Genomic DNA, 16,870 nt, shown 5'->3' on the forward strand with positions numbered 1-16,870 from the left:
ACTAATCCGATAGGCCTTTTCATTCTCCCATTCAGTGGGCTGGATGACATATGGGTTCTTCTCCCATTGATCATCGAGCTTATGGGTTCTTCTTTTCCATTTCAGCACCACATCCCTGGGCTCAAAGGGGGCGGCTGAAGCCCGCTTGTTAAAGCGCTGTTCCTGTTTTGCTCGGCTCTGACACAGGTTCCTTTCCACATATTCCTGAACCTGTCGGTACTGAATTTGCCATCGGTTATCCCAGCCTGTAGTTGAAGGAAGGGCCTCAGGAGCTTCCAAGTCCATTTCGAGGTCCACCGGCAACCGGCCCGGTCGGACTCTCATCAGATATGCCGGGGTACATTTGGTAGAACTACTGGGGATGTTGTTGTACATGTCAATCAGGTCAGGCAGCTTTTCTGGCCACAGGTTCCGCTCTTCCAGCGGTATCACCTTGAGGAGATCCAGGACCAGGTGGTTCATCTTTTCGCACATCCCATTAGTCTGGGCATGATATGGAGTGGTCCTGATCTTCTTACAACCGTACAATTGGCAGAACTCTTGAAACACCTCTGCTTCAAAGGCTGAACCCTGGTCCGTAAGCACCCTCTCTGGGTAGCCATGCGGTGGACAGAAGTAGGCCTGGAATGCCCTAGCTGCGGTATGGCCGGTCAAATCTTTGACTGGAACAACCACCATGAATCTAGAGTAGTGGTCCATGATGGTTAAGGCATAAGTGTATCCGTTCCGGCTGGGTGTAAGCTTGACATGGTCCAGGGCAACTAATTCCAGCGGTTGATGGGTGACGATCGGCTGTAGAGGGGCTCTTTGGCTGGCTTCATCCTTCCTTCTCAGCGCACAGGGGCCGCACTCTCGGCACCAGGCCTCCACAGATTCTTGCATCCCACTCCAATAGAACCGCTCTCTCTCAGCAACATCTCCAGCTTTTTCCAGCCGAAATGCCCGGCGCCGTCGTGGTATGCCCATAGGACTTTGGGCACGCTGGCCTGAGGGACCACCAGCTGACAAACCTTCTCGTGAGTCTTCGGGTTGATCAGCCCCCGATACAGCTTCCCTTCATGCAGGTACAGCCGGGCTCGCTCTTTCCACAGCCGCTGGGCTTCAGAGGGAGCTGCCGGATCCATTCCAGAGGAGCCTTGCTCAATCATGGTCTTGACCAGCTGGACAGCAGGCGCTTGGTCTTGGGCTTCTTGCCATCCCTGATTGGGTAGCGGGTCCAGGTCCACCTGTTGTTGTTTGACATGTAGTTTTTTGACCGGTGGCCGATGGAACACGGGCAACCCGATTTCTTCGAGGTCATCGTCTTCCGGCCCCCCATCTGGCAGGTGGGGCATCCGGGATAACGCGTCCGCGTTGGTGTTTTTGCGGCCAGCTCTGTATTTAATAGTGAAGTCATAATTAGACAGCCTGGCCACCCACCGTTGTTCCAGAGCACCCAGCTTGGCCGTATCCAGATGGGTCAACGGATTATTGTCCGTGTAAGCAGTGAATGTTGCCGCTGCGAGGTAATGTTGGAACCTCTGGGTGATTGCCCACACCAGGGCCAGGAACTCCAGCTTGAAGGAGCTGTAGTTTTCAGGATTCCTTTCCGTGGCCCGGAGCTTTCTGCTGGCATAGGCGATCACCTTTTCTTTCCCGTCCTGGACCTGGGACAGGACTGCTCCCAAGCCCATGTTGCTGGTATCGGTGTAGAGGACGAACGGGAGGCTGTAGTCGGGGTACGCCAGGACCTCCTCTCCCGTCAAGGCTGTCTTCAGCTGGTGAAAGGACTCTTCATGCTTCTCCTCCCACACAAACGGAGGCCCAGGGGCCCTGTCACCCTTGGCCTGTCCCACGAGGAGGTCTTGCATAGGTGCGGCCATCTTCGTATACCCCTTGATGAAGCGACGATAGTAGCCCACCAGGCCAAGGAATTGTCTCACCTCTCTCACGGTGGTCGGCCTCTGCCAGTCCTGGATAGCCGTGATCTTCTCGGGATCTGGGGCAACATCTTCGGCGCTCACCACATGTCCGAGGTACTGGACCCTAGGTTTCAGTAGATGGCACTTGGAGGGCTTCAGCTTCATCCCATATTTGGCAAGGGACGCGAACACCTCGGCCAGGTGCTCCAGATGGTCCTCGTACGTCTGGGAGTATACGATCACATCATCCAGATACAGCAAGATGGTTTCGAAATTGAGGTGTCCCAGGCAACACTCCATGAGTCATTGGAAGGTTCCAGGGGCATTTGACAGCCCAAATGGCATGCTGTTGAACTCGCAGAGTCCCATGGGAGTAGTGAATGCAGTCTTCTCACGGTCCTCGGGTGCGACCGCCACCTGCCAGTATCCGCTAGTAAGATCAAGGGTAGAGAAGAAGTTAGCAGTTCTCAGCGCAGCTAGCGACTCTTCGATACGGGGGAGAGGATAGGCATCCTTATGCGTTATCTGGTTGATCTTCCGGTAATCCACACACATCCTCATGGTGCCATCCTTCTTTTTCACCAGCACCAGTGGGGCTGCCCAGTGACTACAACTATCCCGAATGACCCCTGCCTCCTTCATGTTCCTCAACATGTCTTTGGCGCATTGATAGTGTCCTGGCGGGATGGACCTACAGTGCCTACAAGTAGTATTCAACCCCCTGCAGATTTAGCAGGTTTGATAAGATGCAAATAAGTTAGAGCCTTCAAACTTCAAACAAGAGCAGGATTTATTAACAGATGCATAAATCTTACAAACCAACAAGTTATGTTGCTCACTTAATTTTTAATAAATTTTCAACATAAAAGTGTGGGTCAATTATTATTCAACCCCTAGGTTTAATATTTTGTGGAATAATCCTTGTTTGCAATAACAGCTAATAATCATCTTTTATAAGACCTGATCAGGCCGGCACAGGTCTCTGGAGTTATCTTGGCCCACTCCTCCATGCAGATCTTCTCCAAGTTATCTAGGTTCTTTGGGTGTCTCATGTGGACTTTGATCTTGAGCTCCTTCCACAAGTTTTCAATTGGATTAAGGTCAGGAGACTGACTAGGCCACTGCAACACCTTGATTTTTTCCCTCATGAACCAGGCCTTGGTTTTCTTGGCTGTGTGCTTTGGGTCATTGTCTTGTTGGAAGATGAAATGACGACCCATCTTAAGGTCCTTGATGGAGGAGCGGAGGTTCTTGGCCAAAATCTCCAGGTAGGCCGTGCTATCCATCTTCCCATGGATGCGGACCAGATGGCCAGGCCCCTTGGCTGAGAAACAGCCCCACAGCATGATGCCACCACCATGCTTGACTGTAGGGATGGTATTATTGGGGTCGTATGCAGTGCCATCCAGTCACCAAACGTCACGTGTGTGGTTGGCACCAAAGATCTCGATCTTGGTCTCATCAGACCAGAGAACCTTGAACCAGTTTGTCTCAGAATCCTCCAAGTGATCATGAGCAAACTGTAGACGAGCCTTGACATGACGCTTTGAAGTAAAGGTACCTTACGGGCTCGTCTGGAACGGAGACCATTGCGGTGGAGTACGTTACTTATGGTATTGACTGAAACCAATGTCCCCACTGCCATGAGATCTTCCCAGAGCTCCTTCCTTGTTGTCCTTGGGTTTGCCTTGACTCTTCGGACAAGCCTGGCCACGGCACGGGAGGAAACTTTCAAAGGCTGTCCAGGCCGTGGAAGGCTAACAGTAGTTCCATAAGCCTTCCACTTCCGGATGATGCTCCCAACAGTGGAGACAGGTAAGACCAACTCCTTGGAAAGGGTTTTGTACCCCTTGCCAGCCTTGTGACCCTCCACGATCTTGTCTCTGATGGCCTTGGAATGCTCCTTTGTCTTTCCCATGTTGACCAGTGCTATTCACAAGTTTGGGGAGGGTCTTAATTAGTCAGAAAAGACTGGAAAAAGAGATAATTAATCCAAACATGTGAAGCTCATTGTCCTTTGTGCCTGAAATACTTCTTAATACTGTAGGGGAACCAAACAGAATTCTGGTGGTTTGAGGGGTTGAATAATAAATGACCCTCTGAATAAACTTTTCACAATTTAAAAAAAAAACAAAAAAAAAAAAGCATTCTTTTTTGCTGCAGTGCATTTCACACTTCCAGGCTGATCTACAGTCCAAATGTCACAATGCCAAGTTAATTCCGAATGTGTAAGCCTGCTAAATCTGCAGGGGGTTGAATACTAGTTGTAGGCACTGTATATCTTTCTTTGATGGGTGGATGTAGGCCTGTAGGGATATGGTGTTGAACCCCTTTAATTCTCCCGAAATCTAATGGGTGCTTGCTGAAAACCTGTCCATACTCCTGTACCACCCTGTGTACCCCCTCTTTGTGATGCATGGGTGTGGCTTCGGTGCCTATATGTAGTTCCTGGCACCACGCCTCTAGCTGTTCGGGGGGTATGTGGTTACTGTCAGGGGGTGCTGAAGTAGGGGGGGCAGCTTCGTGAATGGTGTCAGGTAAGCAACTTGGCAAGTGTGGCGTAACGGGGAAGCCTAACTTCTTCCTCCCCACAATTCAGCACTCTCACAGGCACTCTTCCCTTTTTGACGTCAACCACCCCTCTGGCCACCATCACCGTGGGCCAGTGTTCAGAAGGCATGGGTTCTACCATTGCCGGGTAGTCGCGCCCTTGGGGGCCTACTGCTGCCCTGCACCAGATCATCATCTCGCTTCTGGGGGGCACTACCAAGGGGGCCACATCCATCACCCTTACGCCACCAATTTCTCCACCCGTTGAATTCACTTGTTGCCGATATAGGAGGGCCCGGATCTCACGCTGCACAGCCCTCTGTCGGCCTCCTCCTGCTGTGGCGGCAAGCTGCTGCAACAGACTCAGCACCTCACTCATACAATGCTCCATCACATTAGTCCCTAGAATCACTTTTGGGTTATGGTCACTGAGTTCATTCATCACCACAATCATCCCTTGGTGTTTTAGCTCCGCACGTCCCACGGTCAAGGTCACTTGTTTGTATCCCACTTGGGTTAAAGGGAGTCCAATGGCTGCAACCAGAGTCAGGCTATCATCAGAGGGGGCAAGTTCATCCGTACCCCAATACTGCTGGTACAGTGTATACGGTATAGTGGTTACCTGTGATCCCGTGTCCAATAGGGCCATAAGCGGGATGCCGTCTACTGCCAGAGGGATGATGGGGCGAGCTCCGACGTACCGGTCTCACCAGTCGGAGGGGCCGTTGGTGTCTACTCCTGAGGATTGGCCCTTGGCCCCAGGGGTTGCTCGTTTAACGGGCATCGCCTAGAGTAGTGGCCAGGCTTGCTGCACCTGTAACAAATAGGAGGCCCATACTGTGAGTCATTGGTCCTTCTCCGCTGCATCCAGGGGACGTCCTTCAGGCTATCGGCGAGCTGGATCCTCCCTGGGGGCTTGACTCTCGTCGGAAGCTGGAGTGCGATCTTGGGTAGGTCTCCATCCATGCGGCGGACCTGAGCAGCTAGCTCCTCCATCATCCCGATGGGCGCTGCAAGGGCCGGTAGAGTCGGGAGAGGAGGTGCCACAGTGATGGGAGCAGTTTCAGCCGGCCATGGGGCCGACTCAGGGGCATCTGGTGCTGGGGCTTGCAGGGCCTTGATAGCCCGCTCTTTCAATACTGAAAAGTCCTGATTAGGGTGTTCCAGGGCCCACAGCCGTAGCTGCTTGCGGTCTTCCGTGGACCCCAGCCCTTGCAAGAATTGTTCCACTAGCATCTTATTGCTGTCCACATCGTTAATGGTATCCACTCGCTTCAGCGCACGGAGGGCTGTTTGTAGGTGCAAGGCATAGTCTCTTATATTATCCACAGGCCGCTGTCGGCACTGATAAAACTGCATCCGCAGCTCCGCTTCCGTGCGGGTCTCAAAAGCGGTTTGGAGTTTCTCAAAAATGATAGTCACTGAGGACCGGTCCGCATTGGTCCAGGTCTCCGTCTCCTGCTCAGCCGCGCCGGTTAGCTGCCCCAGCACTACCGCTGCCCGTTGCCTGTCCGTCAAGGGATATAAATCGAGAACCGGGCTAATCTTTTTCCGGAACACCTGCAAAGCATCAGGCTTCCCTTCGTACTGCGGTTGCCAGGTAGCACCAGGCACATAGGGCAGAGAGAACGGCATCACCTGGGCGACCGCTGGACCCTCGGCCTTCCCCGCTCCTGCGGCCGGAGCACGGACTACCCCGTTTCTATCTGCGGGCGCTGCTGCGGTTGCGACCACCACTCCTCCAACGGCTCCGTTGGGCGCAGACATCTTCTTCCCGTCCCCCTTGGTTCTTTCTAGCACTTCCTCTTAGGGGGCGGGGCTTGGCTTTTCGCGCCTTCCCTACTCGGGGAAGACGCTCGAGCGGGAAATCTGCGCGCCAAAGATGGCGGCGCTTCAAACTTTTCATCCGGATGCCGCCAGCAGGAACTGCAAGGCGCACTTCTACCGGTAAGTAGATCGGCTCGATCCTGTTTGTGACGCCAAGTTGTCGCAGGTGGCGAGGCGCTGCGCTCGCCAACGTTCGGGTCCGGCGCTGCTGCTGCGGCTCGGTGGCTCGAGCGGTGGGCCGGATCCGGGGACTCGAGCGGCGCTGCCCGTCTGTGAGTGAAAAGGGGGTGGTTTGTTTGGGCATTTAGTCCGTGACGCCACCCACGGGTTGTGGTGAAGATGGGCACCACCGCTGCTGGTGACGGGGATCGCGGGAGCGATGGTAGGGGGCAGCTGAGATGTTGTTCTCCCCCTCCGTGGGTAGGGGTTGGTGGTCTCGGGGCCCGGTAGTGTGACGGGGAGGCAGGGTTGGCGAGGTGCAGGGTTGCAGGGACGGCATGGCGCCGGATGGCACTGGGGTACTCACTCAGCAACAAATGCACAAAGTCTCCGGTAAACCAAACGGCTGGATGGACGGGTCCCGCAGCCGGCTGCAGAGTCTCTCCCCGGACAGGTGATGGTGGCTGTCTTTCACTGCACCTTTGTGTACTGTGTTGACTCCGATGGCTTCCCAAACGGTAGTCCACTCCCCGGCGTATAGGTACCGTAGGAGCCCTTTTGCGCTGGCCCTTGGATCTCTAGCCTGTGGCGGTGGCTGTATATCCGCACGGTGTGGACTGTTGCCTTCTAGCGGGACTTGGCTGTTAGGAAACCCCTAGGGTTCCGGTCACACTCGGTATTTGACTGTTGCCGGCGGCTCCAAGCCTAGTCGGGGTCCAATGGCCCTGCCTGTGTGCTTAACTTCACTCCGCTCCCCGGTCCTGTACTGGTGGGCCACCGCCCAACCCCGGTCCTACGGTTCCGCAGAGATCCGTCAACTCCTGCAGATGGCCACCACCGTCTGCCAACCTTGCTGTAAGTGCCTGGGCTCCGACCCAGACACCTCAAGTGTTTACTCCTCTCACTTTCACCTCCTGAACTCATCTGACACTGTTCCCGCCTCCAGGCCTGTGAACTCCTCGGTGGGTGGGGCCAACCACCTGGCTCCGCCCCACCTGGTGTGGACATCAGACCCTGGAGGGAGGCAACAAGGGTTTTTGTCTGACTAATGTAACTGTCTAGGGGAGGGGGGGGTGTGTGTGTGTTTTATCTGTGGCTACCTGGCTAGTCCAGGGCGCCACATAAAGCCCGCATAGGGCTGCTTTCACACATCAGTTTTTTGCAATCAGGCACAATCCGGCGCTTTGCAGAAAAAACGCATCCGTTTTTTTTGCCCCCGCATGTGTTTTTTCCTCATAGACTTGCATTAGCACCGGATTGTGCCACATGGCCTTGCGTTGTGTCCGTTTTTGGCTGGATGCGGCATATTTAGCCGATGTGGCGGCCGGATGGAACATTGCATGCAGCGTTTTTTGTCTGCGGCGAAAAACCGCATTGCGCCAGATCCGGCGCGATGCGGCGCGATTTACAATACAAGCCTATGGACGCCAGATGCGGTGTCCTGCGGCAAAAACCGCATCCGGCTACCGGATGCGTTTTTTTGAACTGTGCATGCTCAGTATCAAACCGGATCCATCAAAAAATGGACGGGTCGCATGGGAAGACTTATGCAACGGATCCATTTTTTCGCCGCATTTGTTGCATAGGTTTTTAAGCCGGATTGTGCCTGACGCAAAAAAACTGATGTGTGAAAGCAGCCTTAGTTGGCAGGCGCTGGATTTTAGAGCAGGAACTACACGCCACAGGCAGACTGTGACACTACTAGGCAGCGATACCAATGCTAATGAAGCCAAGGAGGCAGGGCTACCTTCCAGGCAGCAAAAGCCCCATAGCCTGGAAGTGCTGATTAATATAAAGCGATAAAAGATGAGATTTCAACAACAAGGCATCTGTTATGAGTCACACAGGTAAGACTATTATCACAATTCTATTACTTTATGCCCATATTAACAGTTTAAAAAGGTCAAAGTGGGCTCTTAGTGCTAGACTAACTTTCTTGTATTTGACAAACACTCCTATCGTTAATTCCTTCTTGATAGATATCCAGATTAACAACCAACTTCATAACATAATCTTGCTTTTCACTTCTTACATCACAAGTCATGATAATAGCATTAAACAAAGCTTTTTAGATATTAAATAGTTGCAAAATAAAACAAGAAGAAACGTTGTACTTACTGTGTTAAGAATGGCGTCTCCTCTTGACTTTGACAACAGCTGCTAAATGTTATCTGAAAGTATTCTGACACCAAGCACTCTTGGATGCAGCTGTTCACGTAAGTCACTGTTAATGATTCATGATTCTTTGGAAAGTGGTTTGTCAACCTTCTATTTAACCTATTATTGTAAAAGTTTTGCAATTATTAAAGAAAATTTGTCACCTTCAAGATGCATTTTAACTAACTATAATGTACTGTAAGGGAATTAGTCCTTATGTCGCAGGCGGGGGGTGCGCTGCTCGACTGCGCTCGCTGCTCGGGTCCGGCTGCTGATGCTGCTGCCGCTGCTTGGTGGCTCGAGCGGTGGCCCGGAACCGGGGACTCGAGCGGCGCTCCTCGCCCGTGAGTGAAAGGGGTTGGTTTGGTTTGAGGATTTGGTTCGTGGTGCCACCCACGGTTTGTGGGGAGGTTGGGGCACCACCGCTGCTGGTGACGGGGATCCCGGGAACGTTGTTAGGGAGCAGCTGGGATGTTTTCCCCCTCCGTGGGTAGGGGCTGGTGGTCCCGGGGCCCGGTGAGGTGAGTTGGGCCAGGCAGGGGTCGGTGAGGTGCAGGGTCGCGGGGGCAGCGCGGTGCCGGGTGGCACGATGGTACTCACTCAGCCAATAACGAATACACAGTCTCTGGTAAAACATACGGCTGGATGGATGGGTCCCGCAGCCGGCTGCTGCTGTTCTCCCCGGACGGTTGGTGACGGCTGTCTTTCCCTGCACCTTTTGCGTGTTCGGCTCCGATGGCTTCCCACCGGTAGCCCGCTCCCCGGTATAGGTGCCGGAGGAGCCCTTTTGCCCACAGGCTCTGGCCCTGGGAGCTACAGCTACCGCCAGAGCTAGATCTCCCTTGTCGGTTTGGACGGTTGCCTTCACTCAGGTCTTGGTTGTTAGGAAACCCCTGGGGTTCCGGTCAGTAACGGATTTTGACCTTTTAAAGGCGGCTCAAAGCCTGGGCGGGGTCCGTAGGCCCTGCCTGTGTGTGCTTGCTTCACTTCGCTCCCTGGTTCGGTACCGGTGGGCCACCGCCCAACCCTGGCCCTACGGTTCCGCATCGATTGGCCTCTCCTGCAGACGGCCACCACCGTCTGCCAACCTTTCTGTATGTGCCCGGGCCACGTACCCGAACACGGTCAGTCTGCTCCTCTACTACCACTTCACTCCTTCTCCTTCACTCTCCTTCACTGTTCTGACCTCCTTTTCCCGCCTCCAGGACTGTGAACTCCTCGATGGGCGGGGCCAACCACCTGGCTCCGCCCCACCTGGTGTGGACATCAGCCCCTGGAGGGAGGCAACAAGGATTTGTGTGTGACTGATGTGCCTATCTCGGGGTGTGGGGTGTGTTGTTGTAGTACCTGTGATGACCTGGCTTGTCCAGGGCGCCACATTCCCCCTTGGTTAAATGCAGACGTCCACGGGCTGCCCGTCCATCACTGGTTTTATTTTTTTTAAAACTGAAAAAGATAATTCAACAAGTAAAAAAAAACGGTCAACATGAGCATTTGTATGGATCTTTCCTTAACGGGAGGCACTTTCTTAAACGTTTCTAATGGTACATATTTATATTGCAAACATTTTTATTAACGGTCGGCTTCCGCTCTCTCCCACCCACACAACCACAACCTGGCCCTGATGCTGCCCCTAAGAAAATGGGCAGCACCCCTTGACCCCAGTCCATCTCCAGGCTGCCCGAGCGGGTACGGGTACGGTATCGCATACTCTACGGGCCCTTCAGGGGAACCCACGTCCATGGGGAACCCCTGATCCCCGGAGGATCGCCACCGGTTACGGTAGTGGCGGGCCTGGGCCATCCCTTTCCTCCAGGCCCATCCTCCAAATCAGCCTCTCCGGAGGCGGCAACGGAATACATGCCAATTATTTACATTCCACTAGTTTGTGGTTGCCCTGCGAGTTCTCGGACATGTCCGTAAGTAGTTCCTTACGTACGGTGCAAAGGGTCCCCTCGGGGACAACTTGCCGGCAACGGCCGGTTCAATCATGGTTGACAATCAGGTAACATCTTCGGTTTGATTACTTTCATTCACTTATTCATCTCCACAATCAGTGGACTGCACCCCTAAATGTCGGTTTCCCTGTACCTAAGCGGGGGCCTGCCTAGGTTGGAATGTGTGGACCTACTGGGCCCCGTGTCAGTGGCAACAAGCGAGGGGACAGAGGAGACAACCGGTTCATAACCCCGTACATCGTGTGGGGCAGACAGAGGCATAGGGGAGCTGGGTATAGGTGCATCCCTGGGCACTGGTTCATAATCAGCTACTTCCATCTCTTTTTCCTCCACGGGTTGTGTGAACAGTATCACTGGAAGAATCACTGCGCCATTCTGTGTAGGCCAATCTGCCGGGAAATCGCCCATCATGGTGTGGATTACCCCTTTTTCTTTCTCCTCAGCCGGTCTGGGAACCGGAGCTTCAGTTGCTACCCTCAATGGTGGTGGGCACCTCTTCAGGTGGTCCCTGGAAATCGTGGCCAAGGTTTTCCCCTGGTCATGACTGATCTGGTAGGCCTTCTGTGAGGTAAATCCGGAGATATGACGATAAATCATGACATTCAAGTCATGTCAGGAAGCCCTCTCCTGGTGTCACTACCCCCTTCCCTTCACACAACTGGTTTAGCAACAAATCCATGGCCATGTCCTGTGATATGGAAATTAGGTGGCTTTAGGACAATGGATACAGGATGACTCCCTGCCGTCACCCTGTAGTAGGAGCTGCTAGCTAGTTAGCAAGGCTATGGAAATAGCCAGACAGAACGACTCCAGTAAAAAATGGTTCATATCTCGCAAGCCATATCTCCGATAAATATGGCAACCATAACAATGGTGTCTCCGCATGTGGACGATGCTGGCACACCCTTTTTATGGAAGTAGGACATTGGGAAACACACCAAACGTGATATCAGCCATATGGGAACTCGTAGACAGGTCATGAGTCCCCTCGTTCTGCAGCTAAATTCATAACTGTCACAATGAGAGCATTGGCGTCTGCCTACGACGCTCCCAGGCAAAGTTATAGCCAAAATCCCCTTTGCTGGATAATTCTGATCCATGCAGGGGGAGTGGCAGTGCTTCCCTGTGAGGTCACTAAGGTAGGAGGGGACCTGGATCTGCCCAGGTTGATAACCCTACTTCGGCCATTTTCCAGCGTTCTTCTCGCTGGGGGCACGTGTAGGAAACATCTGTGGGAGTTCCTGGAAACCTGGTCTACAGCGCCCCCCTGTGGCCAGACGCACAAGGTAACTGATTGAATTGCATACCTGTTTGAAAACCATGCTTTGTCTGTAACTGTACTCTGACATAACTGTATATTCTGTAGATTCCCTATTGTATATATTATAGTTTCTAGTGTGCTTTAGGCGATTAAATTATATAATTAATCTTGGGCTGTTCTGTTATCTCGATCTTGAATCCCACGTCTGTGTGTTCGGCTAATAGTTACCGTAAATCGGTTGGTGGCAGCGAGTTGTGCCAAGGATTATTGTGGGGAGGCCAGTGAGATTCGGGGAGAGTTTATATATTCCGCCCGCGGAGGTCGGGGGAATATATACCCTACTCTCACCGGGGACCCTTCAATAATCGGCATAAGTAGTATAGCGGCCTCCTTGCTTATTGTCGGGCAATTCCATAATTGGCCTGACTATAAGAGGGGCGCTAGAGAGCGCGTCACGTGCTCTGTCTGTCGGTCGGGAGGTATAAAGGAGGGGTGACCCCACTTGTTACCCCCCGATTGTGACGTACTGGTAGCCAGCGCGGGGGATTTCTGAGTGACCCCCCCCGGTGGTTTGTGACATATTGGTGGCATAGCGGTGGGATCGAGATAATAGTGTGTGTGAGTGTGAGACCCATACTCCCAGACACTAAAGACTGCCTGCAGCAGCTGTGGCTGCTGGGGTCTTCAGACTAGCTCAACACTAGAGTGTCAGAGTGCAGATACTGTAAGGTGTGTGGAGGCATCAGGTGTCAGTTCTGTGTCAGTGACCAAAAGTCTGCAAGAATGGCTGAGAGCACCAGGAGCAAAGCCAAAGGAATGGCCGATGCTCAGGCCAGAGACGATGAGGAGGTTGTCCACGAGTCCTCCAGGAGCTCGACGCCAGAAAACAGCTCTGCAGAGGACATTGCACAACCGGGCACTGCTGGACAAGATGAGGAGCAGCTCGCCCAAGGGTCCTCAACGAGCCAGACGCCAGCCCTCCGCTCTGCAATGGACAGTGAAGCACCAGGCTCCGCAGCGGGCCGCAGATCACCACGTGCCATTCCACCGAGCCTGGGAGGCTCGGATAGCCTTCTTCAAATGGCTATGGCCCTACGCCAGGCTGGAGACCGGGAGGGCTACAAGGAACTCATGGCCGAGCGTGAGCGGCAAGCAGCGCGTGAAGAGCGCCAGGCAGAGCGTAACTACCAGCTGCAGCTAGCTCAGCTCCGGCCCTCATCAGCCACCCGTGACCTTCCAGACACCAAACTTCCAAAGGTCCGTGTTGAGGACTTCCCAGTGCTGGAGAAGGATGGAGACTTGGACTCTTTCTTGACTGCTTTTGAACGGACTTGCTTGCAGCATCATCTGAACAAGGACCAGTGGGCCAAATACCTGACCCCCCGTTTAAGGGGTAAGGCCCTGGATGTCCTTGGGGACTTGCCTGCTGAGGCAGATCAGGGCTACGACACCATCAAGCGGGCCCTGATCCAACAGTACAACCTCACTCCAGAGTCCTACCGCAAGAAGTTCCGGACGCTGCAGAAGGGACCAAAGGACTCCTGGGCTGACCACCGGCGGGCACTTGCCCGAGCTGCCGACCACTGGACCCAAGGCCTGCAGCTTTCCACCGGACCGGAGATCCTGGACTTGTTCATCACGGAGCAACTCTTGTGGAACTGCCCTGAGGATCTCCGCCAGTTCATCCGAGACCAGAAGCCAAAGGGATCCACGGCTACAGCTGCCCTGGCCGATGACTACACCAACAATCGGGCTCCGGAGGCCAGGAGAGCAGCCACCAGCAGCACCTGGAGAGGGGGTAAGATGAACTCTGCGACTGCCCCACCTGCCCCTAGACTGCAGGGGGTGTCCCCCTCAACTCCCCTCTCCAGGCCCGTGGCAGAGCCAAGACGGTGCCACCAGTGCAACCTACCTGGACACTTCAAGGCCATGTGCCCTCAGCGTCCCAAGGCCCCGGCTCCGTCCCCGTCCCAAGGGCCGCCCAAGGTGTATTGTGTGGGTGGGGGTGGTGGTAGGTCCCTGGACAGCTTCCAACCTGTCACCGTCGGCCGGTCTGTGACCATAGGACTGCGAGACAGCGCCTCGGAGGTGACTCTGGTGCGGCCTGAGATGGTGTCCCCCCAAGACTTGATCCCTGGAAAAACCCTCGCTGTCTCCGGGATTGGAGGCACTGACCCGGCGCTGCCTGTTGCTAACATTTATGTGGACTGGGGCGCAGGGCGAGGGGTGAGGGAGGTGGGGGTAACTGATCGGATCCCTGCAAACGTGCTACTTGGGACAGATTTGGGGCAAATAACCTCCCAGTTTGGCCCCGCCCCAAAGGCTGAACCTTCAGCCAGTGCTGACGTGCCTCCGGACAATGTTAATGTGTTATCTATGAATGATGTAAGGGAGGAGGGAGTGAACTCTGATATTTCTGCTTGCACAGACACCATAGACACACACACAGCTGCAGCTGTGACAGGGGAGGGGGTCAGAGAAAGGTGTGACAATGCCTCTACAAGTAATCAGCCTGTGAGCTGGGATCTGTTGCCCTCTGCAGGGATAAGCAGAGAGCAGGGTGCTGCAGGGGGAGGACCAGTGTGTGGGGTGGGGGCTACCACAGCAAATGTGGGGTCCCCAGAGATTTCACAGCGGGGTTCTGTTGCTGCAGGGGGGGAACAGGCAGGTGAGATTGGGGCCGGTCCAGGAGCGGAAGTGCTCCCAGGTAAGATCTCGGTGCATGGTTCCCCCACAACCGGGGTGTCAGGAAGCCAGGTAGGTCTGCCTGAACCGGCGACTTGGTCAGGAACGGAGGAGGAGCAGGCACGACCCACGGTCGCAGCGGCTGTGGCCGCTGTCACCCGCAGTGGGAGTGCTGGAAGCCAAGGGGCCTCCCGGAGGTCCGATAGCTCTTCCCCTTCTGACCAAGTGGCAGCCGAGTCAGGTGGAGGCCAGGACACAGGTCCCGGGGTACTGACCGAAGATGTGACAGTCTCGTCGATTCTGGCCACATCTGGTCAGGGGTTTCAGGCAGCGTTAGAAGCTGACGACAGCCTGAAAGCTCTAAAGGAGCAGGCGGCACAGCCTCCCTCGGACTCGGACCCGGAGCGAGTGGTCTGGGACCAAGGACGGCTGTACCGGGCCACGGTCCAGCAGGGTTCACCGGAGGCGTGGCCCAGGGACCGACAGTTGGTGGTACCCTATCCGTTCCGGACGGAGTTGTTGCGGATCGCACATGAGATTCCGATGGCCGGACACCTAGGGATCGCTAAGACCAAGGCCAGGTTAAACCAGCATTTCTACTGGCCAAAAATGGGGGCCGATGTGGCTGCCTACTGCCGTTCGTGTGAAACCTGTCAGAGAGTGGGGAAGGCGGGGCCACGCCCCAAAGCCCCACTGGTATCTCTGCCAATCATCGATGAGCCTTTCAGGAGGGTGGCTGTGGATCTGGTCGGCCCGCTGGCCATCCCCAGCAGCTCCGGGAAACGCTTCATACTGACGGTAGTGGACTATGCCACCCGGTACCCAGAAGCAGTGGCCTTGTCGTCCATTCGGGCTGACAAGGTGGCCACCGCATTGCTGGAGATTTTCTCCCGAGTGGGTTTTCCCCAGGAAATGCTCACCGACCGGGGGACCCAATTCATGTCCCAGCTGATGGAGACCCTCTGTAAGCAAGTCCAGGTGCGACATCTGGTGGCCAGCCCGTACCATCCACAGACTAATGGCCTGTGCGAGCGGTTCAATGGCACCTTAAAGCAGATGCTTAAGATGTTGGTCGACTCCCATGGGCGTGACTGGGAGCGGTATCTCCCACACCTGTTATTTGCTTACCGGGAGGTTCCACAGGCCTCAACAGGATTCTCACCGTTTGAGCTCCTGTACGGGCGACGTGTGCGGGGCCCCCTGGCTCTGGTGAAAGAGGCTTGGGAAGGGGATTTGGCCACCCCTGGAGTGTCGGTTATCGAGTATGTCATGCGCTTCCGGGACAAAATGCAGGCCTTGACGCAACTGGTACACGACAATATGGCTCAAGCCCAGGCCGATCAGAAGCGTTGGTACGACCAGAACGCTTGTGAGAGGACCTACCAAGTGGGTCAAGAGGTGTGGGTACTGGTCCCCGTACCACAGGACAAGCTTCAGGCAGCCTGGGAAGGCCCATACCTCGTGTACCAGCAGCTCAACCCTGTGACGTACCTGGTCACCCTGGACCCTGCCCGTGGAAGGCGGAAGCCCTTCCATGTGAACATGATGAAGGCACATCATGAGCGGGAGGCATGTGCGCTCCCCGTGTGCAACCTGCCCGAGGAGGGAGAAGCGGAAACCCTCTTGGATATGCTAGCCCAGGTTAGGGCAGGCGGATCCATTGAGGATGTGGAGGTTGGCCACCAGCTCTTGGAGGACCAACGGTCCCAGCTGTGGGCCACCCTACACCCCTTCCGGGGGTTGTTTACCAACCAGCCCGGAAGGACTGACTTGGCTGTCCATCACGTGGACACTGGGGATCATCCCCCGATCCGGCGTTCAGCATATCGGGTCTCCCTGGAGGTGCAGCAACACATGCGCCAGGAGATTGACGAGATGCTGGAGCTGGGGGTGATCCAGGCATCCAACAGCGCTTGGGCCTCGCCTGTAGTCCTCGTCCCTAAGAAGGACCGAACCACTCGGTTCTGCGTGGACTACAGGGGGCTCAATGCTGTCACGGTCGCCGATGCGTACCCAATGCCACGCATCGATGACCTGCTCGATCAGTTGGCCGGGGCTCAGTACCTGACCATCATGGACCTGAGCCGGGGATATTGGCAGATCCCCCTGACTCGCAAGGCCAGGGAACGCTCTGCCTTTATTACCCCATTTGGACTGTACGAGTCCACGGTGATGCCGTTCGGGATGAGGAATGCCCCTGCCACTTTCCAGCGGATGGTCAACACCCTGCTCAAGGGACTTGAAGGGTACGCGGCCGCGTACCTGGATGACATTGCCGTCTTCAGTCCCACCTGGGAAGATCACCTAGAGCATCTAGCACAGGTGCTCAGGCGGATCCACCGGGCAGGTTTGACCATCAAGCCGGGAAAGTG

The 16,870-nt window shown here is 54.9% G+C and overlaps 2 long non-coding RNA genes across 2 annotated transcripts in view; one reads left to right on the plus strand and one right to left on the minus strand.

Moving 5' to 3' along the window:
* Positions 1-8,632, minus strand: part of LOC142245948 (uncharacterized) — a 33,894-nt gene extending 25,262 nt beyond the window's left edge. Inside the window, exon 1 of the long non-coding RNA XR_012724827.1 lies at positions 8,556-8,632. This is a non-coding gene — a long non-coding RNA (uncharacterized LOC142245948). The remainder of the gene's footprint in view (positions 1-8,555) is intronic.
* The window catches only part of LOC142245950 (uncharacterized), a 104,520-nt gene continuing 95,846 nt past the window's right edge, over positions 8,197-16,870 (plus strand). Inside the window, exon 1 of the long non-coding RNA XR_012724829.1 lies at positions 8,197-8,284. This is a non-coding gene — a long non-coding RNA (uncharacterized LOC142245950). The remainder of the gene's footprint in view (positions 8,285-16,870) is intronic.

Source organism: Anomaloglossus baeobatrachus, chromosome 7, assembly GCF_048569485.1.
Source record: "Anomaloglossus baeobatrachus isolate aAnoBae1 chromosome 7, aAnoBae1.hap1, whole genome shotgun sequence".
Taxonomy (NCBI): Eukaryota; Metazoa; Chordata; class Amphibia; order Anura; family Aromobatidae; genus Anomaloglossus; species Anomaloglossus baeobatrachus.